Genomic DNA, 10,585 nt, shown 5'->3' on the forward strand with positions numbered 1-10,585 from the left:
TTTCAAAGTTATGTCTTCTATATAATCTTTGGAAATTTTTATCTCTAATAAGTTGCGAGCATAAGTGGTGTGGAAGTAATTTGGAGATTACCTCATCCACCACATGTTCCCCAAAGGGGTACCTGTGACTTCAAAAAATGAATATAATATAATTTGCAAAGAGAAATTTAGGACCCTTTCCCAAACTAAAACAACATTAAATATTTTGGTATTAGGGTTGAACAATAGGTATCATGGCTTGAACACAAATAAATTATGATCATAGCTTCATTTATAATCACAGAGTATTTAGTTTTTAAGTGCATACATTTTCAAAAACTACAACGAATCTTGTATAAGGATAAATTTGAACATTTCCTTGTAATGTAGGTTATAGGTGGTAAATATCCATTGATGTAGTTCAAAATGGCTCATCCATAGACATTTGAATTAAGAAATAAAATCCCTTTAAAAGTAAAGTAATTTTTGTTTTCCATATTTCCTTGTCAAAATCTTCTTCAAATATTATTTTTGGGATTGTTAATAACATAATTTATAGGCATTTTCTTTGAAATGATACATTTTATCATGTCCTTCTTACGTTTCTTGAAAAATCCATTCATGGAGTGAATGGCCTTGATAGAGCCTTCCCTCTTTTCCATGTGATCACATCCCATGCTATCCTTCCCTTGTGCAATGTGTTGTCTATCTTCATTTGTTTTTGTTTCTAACCAACAACTCTAATGCCTCCAACACCTTGTACTATATTTGTATTGGAGTCCCCAGACACATTCCAATCTCATTAGTAGGTAACATGTTTTATCTTCCTCCACCCTACATTAGTTGGAAGTCATTGTGAAACATTACTCCTATGCAGGTCGAGTTCCTTTTGACCTTTTCAAACCTAATTTTGATAGGAACACAAAGAAAAGAAAAAAGAAGAAAAAAATTAACAAATTGTAATCTTTACATAAAATTTAAATATAAATTTACGCACAAACTAATTTGATATTTTTAAAAATCATTAAACGTTAGATTAATTTTCAAACAGTACAATGTTTGATGAACAAATAATAAAAAATACAAACGTACATATATATCCTATATAAACATAATACTATGTGTTTCGTGCTAAACATATACACTATAATGCGTCCCGTCTCTACTCGCTTCCGTTCCCGTTCCTTATATACGCTTGAGTGTAAAATCGCTTTTTCTTTTGCAATATATCTACCCAACGATTCGGCTTAATCTGCCGATTTTTTAATTTTAAATACCACAATATTAAACTCGTCTTTCGTCACGTTTTTGTAACACTCTAAATCTTATCACATTAATTAATCATAGACGGAAAACGAAGCAAATCTGAAACGCCCACAAAGAGGGATGAGAATTGACAGCGTAAAGGCAATTGCGGTATGCCCCAAAGGAAGCCGCAGACCAGGTGAGGAAATGCTTATCTCGAATACTCTTTATATGATTAGGAATAAGCTCTAGTGACTAAATTAAAACAAAGATTCGACTTGGCGAGGGGCAAAAGCCGAAACCTTCCGTAATGACCAGTCTAATGAATGTTTGTACCGCAGCCAGTGGTGCTGTACTGACATCAATATGAAATTAGAATAAGAAAGCAATTCACGAAAGGCATCCCATGCCTGTTATTGTTCCTAACACGCGATAAGCCACGCGACCCGTTGATCCTATCCTACTCCTATTGAATTCCTCAGTACAGAAGTCTTCAAATGCCCTTAAAACCATGAGTCTTACACCAACGATCCCACAGTTGAACTAAAAGTGTTACTAGTGCAAGGGAGAGCCACGATGAAAATGTCTAGTGGATTTCAGTATTTCTGGCTTATGATGCTTTTGGTGTTGAGCATATGGTCGTGGGACGCAGCAGGACAGCTTGGAGTGAAGGTGGGAAGATGGGCTCTTCTTGTAGAGAAGGGCGGCGTCTCGGCCATGCACATGACCACCACGTACAAAAACACTGTGGTGATGTTCGATCGGACAAACTTTGGCCCGTCGCAGCTAATGCTGGACAATGGGAGGTGCCGTGATAATCCGCAGGACCAGTACCTGACCCACGACTGCTATGCTCACTCCATTGAATACAACATTGCCACCAACACCATCAGGCCGCTCATGATCTTCACTGACACCTGGTGTTCCTCCGGTGCTTTCGCGGCCAACGGCACCCTCGTTCAGACTGGCGGGTGGCGGGATGGAGCCACAGATATCCGCTACTTTGTTCCTTGCTCCGACGCCTCCTGCGACTGGGATAATTCTACCCCTGTCAAGCTTCTCAACAACCGCTGGTACGCCGCCAACCAGATCCTCCCCGACAACCGCATCATCGTCGTGGGGGGCACGGGCGTGTTTAACTACGAGTTCGTTCCGAGGCAGCCCGGGGAGGGAACTTACAACCTGCCCTTCCTCACTCAAACCCGAACAAGCTCCTCGCCAGAGAACAATCTCTATCCTTTCCTCCATCTCTCCTCCGATGGCAATCTCTTTATCTTCGCCAATAGGGACTCCATTCTTCTCGACTACAAGAAGAACATTGTGCTCAAGACATTCCCCAGAATACCTGGCGACGGCCCACGGAACTACCCCTCCACGGGCTCTTCCGTGATGCTGCCGCTCTCTGCCTCCAACGGGTTTACCAAGGTGGAAATACTCATCTGCGGTGGTTGCCCCGATGGTGGTTACGCCGCCGCCAATGCAGGTAATTTCATGGTCGCACTGCGCAGCTGTGGAAGAATGGTCATCACAGACGCCAACCCCTCGTGGAAGATGGAGGACATGCCCGGGACCAGAACCATGTCGGATATGCTCATTCTCCCCAACGGCGAAATTCTCATCATAAACGGAGCGGCGAGGGGCGTGGCCGGGTGGGACATGGCCGACACGCCCGTCTTCACGCCCTACCTCTACAGACACAGTCTGCCCGCCGGGCAGCAGCGTTGGTACATTCTTGCCGCCACGGGTATCGCCAGGATGTACCACTCCACTGCCAACGTGTTGCCAGATGCGAGAATTGTGGTCGGCGGTTCTAACCCACACTTCGATTACAAACTTTCCGGAGTGCAATTCCCCACGGAGCTCCGTTTGGAAGCGTACAGCCCTTATTATTTGGAGAGCGTCTATGCCAACCTCCGCCCTCAGATAACCTCCGTTTCTGCCGCGACGAATATTGGCTACGCTGCCACCTTCACGGTGACGTTCTCAGTTCCATCCGCTCTGGCAAGTAACAGTAATGTAGCGTTTAATATATACGCTCCCCCTTTCACCACTCACACCACATCCATGAACCAGAGGATGCTCTCACTTTCCTTTACCAAACCCGTCCTAGTTCCGAAGTCCACGAATGTTTATTCTTCGACTGTAACAGCTCCCCCATCAGCAGTGGCTGCTCCTTCCGGATATTACATGCTCTTTGTTGTGAACGGCGGTGTTCCCAGCACTGCTCAATGGGTTCATTTCTCATAGTACCCTCTATTCATTCCACAAACCTTTCCATTGAAATAAGGAGTTGAATATACTCCAAAATACATATCCTTTTCTCGCACTTTTCATCTTGTGTTACCCTTCAAATTGTGAGGGTAAAATACATCGCTTAAAAATAAAATTTGTTAATTTGTCAACTTTGTGTAATGTTGAAAAATATACTGAGATAAAAACTCAACCAATATTACTTCCATTAAAACATTGGATATTTGAGAGCCTGACTACAACAAGGGTTCCAAGTTTTTATAAAGGAAATGACAATTCTTCAATTAAAAGTTATACACAAAAGCTAACTTAAATTGTAAATGCTTGAATTAAAACAAAGATTCTTTTTTATTTTTTTTATAGGCCCACTAGTCATTACACAAATCTTTTCTCTGAAATAAGGAGTCGAATATACTCCAATATCCATATCCTTTTCTTGCACTTTTCATTTTCTATTGTGACAACCCTACAAATTGTCAGGGTAAAATACATCGCTTAAAAATAAAATGTGTTAATTTGTCAACTTTGTGTAATGTTTTTGAAGAATCTATCGAGATAAAAACCAAATCTGTATTACGTCCATCAAAACATTGAAGATTTGAAGTCCTACTACAACAAGGGTTACATCCTTTTATAAAGCAAATGACAATTCTTCAATTAAAAACTAGACACAAAAGCCAACTTAAATTGTAAATGTTTGAACTAAAATAAAAATTCCTTCTAATTATTTTATTTAATCCAATTAAATGTGTAAAATTTGGTATAAGTTTGTGATAAGTATAATGCGAAGAGAATCTTGAATTTAGACATAAAGAGTCACATTATAACATTTCTAAAGAACGGCAAGGGGCTATTATTGTTGGATGCCAAAACAACTATCTATCGACAAATTTATCAAAGACTTAGTAGAAAATAAAAACTAAGACTATCACATTTAGTAGCACTATAATCACTATAAAAACTATTTATCCAATTATGGCTAAGTGAATTAAAGTCTTTACCCCCTTATGTAAATTTGGTATAAGTTAATTTAGAGGGATTAAAATATAACTAAGTTATTAAAATTAATTTGATAATTTAAAAAAAAATCAAATTGTTTTTAAACTGATAGTTTTGATATTAATTAATAATAATATAAAACTTTTTGTTTTTTGTCAACTACAATCCTTTTTTTAAAGAAATTAATAATATTCCATCTTCTAAAATTTTATGGGCAGTAAATATTTGATTAAAAAAGAGAAAATCAAACCCTTAAATGTTTACCCTTTTTGTAGATTATGAAAAGTATGATCTCCTAGAGTGATGATGACATCAAGAAAAAAAGTGATAAACCATACATTGTTCGGTCATTTTTGAAAGACTTCATAATGACATTTGAAAGATATGGAAGGAGACTTATATAATTGATCAAATGGGTTGAAGGGGATCATAGGTCAACCTATGACCACTTTTGACTCATTCAATGACTAAATATATGCGAAGGGGTCCTAGGATCCCTGGGGACATATTGTAATTGATTAGATGGGTCAAAGGAGATTATAGGTTAACCTTTGACCCCTTTTGACTCATTTAATTACAACACATGTCCCTATTTGACCCAGATGATTAGCTATAATATGTATCTAAGGATCATAGGACCCCTAAGGACATATGTTGTCATGAAATACATGAAAAAAGGTCATAGGCTAATCTATGACCCCCTTAGACCCATATAATCATTAATAACTGCAACAGTATTGGTATGTTCTTGTCACCAAGCGTATCACCAGGATATACCATTCCACTGCCAATGTGTTGCCTGATATAAGAGTTATGGTTGACAGTTCTAAACCAAAATTTGATTACAAACTCACTAGACTACAATTCCCCATAGAGCTCCATTTGGAAGTGTACAACCCTTATTATCTAGAGAGTGTGTATGCCAACCTCTTCCCATAGATAATTGTCATGTCTACTGCCATGAATATTGGTTATGGTGCCACCTTCATGGGGAGGTACTTAGTTCTATCTTGTCTAGCATGTAACAATAATGTAGCATTTAATGTCTACACTCCCCATTCACTAATCACACCACATCCATGAACTAAAGGATATTCTCATTTTCCTTTACCAAACCCATCTTTTTTCTAAATCAGCCATTGATGTAGTGCAAGGTAGGAAAATCCCAAAGGAGATATCCTAGCCCCAAGCAACTAACCACATAATAGAAATACAACAAAAATACAAGATCTAATACCAAATCACAATTGTTTATTCATAAAATATAACTATTAAAATGCAATGTTCCCATCTATAAGGCCTTCCAAGTTAGCACCAAATAAAAATAGAAATTACAATAAACAATTCAACAAGATCCTTTAGGATCCAATCCCCACACTAGCTAGTCTAGATCTACACTAGTAGAAACCCACAAGGATGATCTAAACTTGTACTCACAAGCCCACCAAGTAATCTCCTTATTTCCCAAGCCGTAACTACTAACCCTTCTCAAAATCCACTCCTTAACTTCATCCTCTTCTCTAAGCTAGATGAATAATTGACTTGAGACTCCACATGATTTGCTTATTTATATGCAACTAATCCATAGGTTGGCCTATTTCATTAAAAATTAAATTAAAAATCTTACATTAAATATTTGTTGAGCCACAAGTTGGCCTCTAATAGATATTAAATACCAAAGGCCTTAAGAGGCTTACACCACATATTAAAGACATCAAGAAATTTAACTAAGACATAAAAAAATAGGTCCACACAAACTCATACAATCAATCCTTATCATGATCCTAATCCTCATACAATAAATACACCAAATTATTCGAATGAATCTACGAGAAGTCCATCCTGCAAGCTATATTTTTGAGCATCAACAACTGCCACAAAACTCTAAGGGGATCCTCAATATCCTTAAGCTCAAAGTAGTCTTCCAATTGACTAATTCAATCAATTGGCTATTCAAGATTCAAAGCACCTTAGAAATTAGAAATCAAGCCATCTTATGCTTCAACTTCAACTGAGATCCAGATCTAGAAAATAGACTAGCACTATTTCCAATAGGTCTCTCCAACAGATCAACTTTGTCCTCACCATACGATCTAGCAACTTCAAAATCTTTAGCAAATTCCTCATAAGTACCTTAAATAACCACATGTTGAGGTACACCACATATATAACTCACAATTTCAACAATCATGTTACTCTTCATCAATGTGATCTTCTTTGAGAACCTTTCTTCCATAGGATTGCATAGATCATCAATTTCCCTAGAGTCTAATCTTGTTCTAGGGATCTTCCAAGATCTTCACAAATCCAAGTCTTAGTTCAAACTATCTCAACTTTGGTGCTCGGTCTACACACTTAGGAGCAACTAGGATCTAATACCACCTAATGTAGTGCAAGGTTAGAGAATCCCCAAAGGAGATGTACCAACCCCCAAAAAATAGCCGCCTAATAGAAACACAACAACAATGCAAGATTTGATACTAAGTCCCAACTCTTTATTCATAAAATATAAAAATTTACATCAAATATGCCTGACTATAAGGCCTTCTGGGTTAGGGCCAAATAGAAATAGAAATAGTACTACAAGATGAAAGTTAAGATCCAATCTGCACACTAGCCAATCCAGATCCACACTGGTAGAAACCCTCAAGGATGATCTAAACTTGTGCTTGTAAGCCCAACAAGAAATCTCCTTGTTTCCCAAGCCACACCTACTAACCCTTTTCAAAATTTGCTAGACCACTTCATCCTCTTCTCTAAGATGGATGAATATTTAACTTAAGACTCCATGAGACCACATTATTTATACCCAACTAACCATAGGTCAGTCTAGTTACTTAGAAATTAAATTAAAACCTTACATTAAATATATGTTGATCCAAAAGTTAGCATCCAATAGATATTAAATACCAAAAGCCTTCAAAAGCTTACAATGTATATTAAATACATCAAGAACAATTAACCAAGAAAAAAACAAATAGGTTTGCATAAACTCCAATAATTGATCCACTTTATGATTCTAATCCTCATGTAATAAATGCACCAAATCATTCAAACAAATCTACAGAAAATCTATCCCGCAAGCCACATTATCAAGCATTAGCAACCACCACAAACATTGCCGAGCTCCCACAAGCATTCCCAACAACATAACATCCACTGAGAAAAACAATATATGGTGAGAAAGACATCAATGAATAGGCTCCCTTCATTGATCAAGCTCCCTTTGTTGACCAAGCTCCTTGACCAATATTACACTCAGAGACAATCAAGAACCACTCCTTTGGTGATTGAGTTCACAAAGCCAAAACACCTCCAACATATGAGATTTCTAACAAGCCTAGGATGCTCGTAGATCAGACACCCTAGGTTCGAAAAGATGTTCTCAATAGCTTGAATAAAATCTTCTAAGATTCAACACATAAATCCCAAATTGATTCTTTGCATAAATATCCTCAAAGTCCTCAACTTCCACATTATTTCCCTTATTTTTTTGCTTCTTCACACAAGTAAGCTTTCCATTTTAATCTCTAACCCTCTTAGAACTACCAACTCAACCCGACTACCAATAATTAGGCTCCTCCTACCAAGCTCCTCATTCTGCAAAGGAATTAGGGTATTCTTCCTGCCACAATTCATAATGGAAACCACATTCTTGACAAAATCATGAAGATTCCTACAGTCATACTACCAAGGTCTACCAAGCAATAAATGACAACTGTCCATGTCCATAATATCACACAACACTTAATCCTTATAGTACCTAATTTGAAAATTAATAAGACACTACTTCGTCACTTTCAAAGCATGCTCACCTTGCAACGAGCCAATCCTATAAGGATAAGGATGTCTCACTCTCTTTAAACTAAGTTTCTTAACCATCTCCTTAGCAACAAGGTTATCAGTACTATGACCATCCACAATCACATTGCAGACTTTACTACCCAACTTACAAAAAGCTCAAAACAAATTAATCCTCTCAGAAGATCCCAATTTCCTTGGGCTAGAATCAGTACTAGTTGAGCCAATAAACTCTCTCCTTTGTTAGGTTCACTACTATGGTTGTCAACTTCATTCACAACAACAACTCTCCCAGGAGATTCAAAAGATCTATGTCCTACTACACCACATTTGTAGTAAGTACCTCTAAAATCACCTCCACCTATCATCCTCTTTTGATCAATAGGTTTTGCTTCATCTTCTACACAGTTTAGCTTTTCTCAAGCTATCCTACTTCTCCTTTCCCTTGTACCTACCTTGATTTTTCCTCTTCAACTTATCTTCTACCTTCAAGGCATACTGAAAATTACCCTAAACCAAATCAACCTTCAACATACCAACCTCATCTTAGATATTGAATCTCAAACCATTAATGCATTGAGCTACCTTTTCCTTTGAAAAGTCCCCATGCCCAGATTGAATAGTCAAATTGTAGAACTCCTCGATATAATCTTTCACATACATATCTTTTTCTTTCAAATTCTACAACCTCTTAAACAACTAAAGTTCATAATCAATAGGACTGAACTTAGGCTTCAACTTAGTCACCATGAACCTCTATATAATGATCTTCATTTCACCTTCCTCCTCTTTATCTCTTTGCAATTCTTTCTAGTGAAGAGCAGCATGTCCTTTTGGCTTAGCTTGTGCGAACCTACTTTTGCATGGATCCGTAATATCCTCAAGCTCAAAGTAGTCCTCCAATTCACCAATCTAATCAATTAGAGCTTCGAGATTCAAAGTGCCTTAGAAATTAAAAACCTTAATCTTATGCTTCAACTACAACTGAGATCTAGATCTAGCAAACTGACCAACCCTATTTCCCATAGATCTCTCCACTCGATCAAATCTATCCTCACAACTCAATCCAACAACTTCAAAATCTTATGCAACTTCCCCATAACTAACTTATGTACCCACATGTTGAAGTACATCACCTATAACATGCACAATTTTATCAATCATGTCACTCTTTATCAATGCCATCTTCTCTGAGAAACTTTGTTGCACAACATTGCAGAGATGATCAGTTTCCCTAGGGTCCACTCTTATAAGAGGCACCTTGCAAGATCATAAATCCCAGTCCTGGTGCAAACTGCCTCAACTTTAGCACTTGGTCTACATAGTGAGGAACAAATAGTCTTTGATACCATCTAATGCAATACAAGGAAGGATCATCCCCAAAGGAGATGTCCCAACTGCCAAAAAATAACCACACATCGAAAATACAACAACAATGCAATATTTGAAACTAAATCGCAACTCTTTATTCATAAAATATAACTATTTACATGCAGTGTGCCCAACTGTAAGGCCTTCCAGGTTAGGGCCAAATACAAATAGCAATTACAATAAATAGTTCAACATGATCCCTTAAGATCTAATCCTTACACTAGCTAGTCCAAATCCACATTGGTAGAAACCCTCAAGGATGATCTAAACTTGTGGTCGTAAGCCCACCAAGTCATCTCCTTGCTCCCCAAGCTGCAGCCACTAACCCTTCTCAAAATTTGCTCCTCCACTTCATCCTCTTCTCTAAGATGGATGAATAATTGACTTAAGACTCCATAAGAACCCCTCATTTATATTAAATTAAGACAAAATTTATCCAAGTTTATTAAAAATTAAAATCTTAGATTAAATATATGTTAAGAAACAAGTCGGCCTCTAATAGATATTAAATATGAAAGGCCTTAAAAGGCTTACAAAATCTGTTAAATACATCAAGAAAAATTAAGAAAGACCTAAAATATAGGTCTACACAAACTCCAATGATTGATTCACATCATGATTACAATCCTCATGCAATAAATGCACCAAATAATTCAAATGAATCAATGAGAAATTCATCCTACAAGCCACCCTACTGAGCATCAGAAACCACTACAAGCAGTTTTGAGCAACATATTATGTGTCAAGAAAAACAATGTAGATTTTGAGTAAGCCTTCAATGACCAAGCCCCCTTCATTGACTGAGCTCTTCAGCTAATACCACACCTAGAGATGATAGAGCACTATTCCTTTGGTGATCGAGTCCACAAAGGAAGAAAACCTTGAACATGTTGGATTTTCAACAAGCCTAGGATTAGTAGTGGCTACTCCTAGATATTAC

The 10,585-nt window shown here is 37.5% G+C and overlaps 1 pseudogene; it reads left to right on the forward strand.

Annotated features, from left to right (window-relative positions):
* The first annotated feature begins 1,800 nt into the window (after positions 1-1,800).
* On the forward strand, positions 1,801-3,471 carry LOC149547124 (aldehyde oxidase GLOX pseudogene; annotated as a pseudogene).
* The last annotated feature ends 7,114 nt before the right edge of the window (positions 3,472-10,585 follow it).

Source organism: Cupressus sempervirens, chromosome 7, assembly GCF_028749045.1.
Source record: "Cupressus sempervirens isolate cs-2001-9-10 chromosome 7, ASM2874904v1, whole genome shotgun sequence".
Taxonomy (NCBI): Eukaryota; Viridiplantae; Streptophyta; class Pinopsida; order Cupressales; family Cupressaceae; genus Cupressus; species Cupressus sempervirens.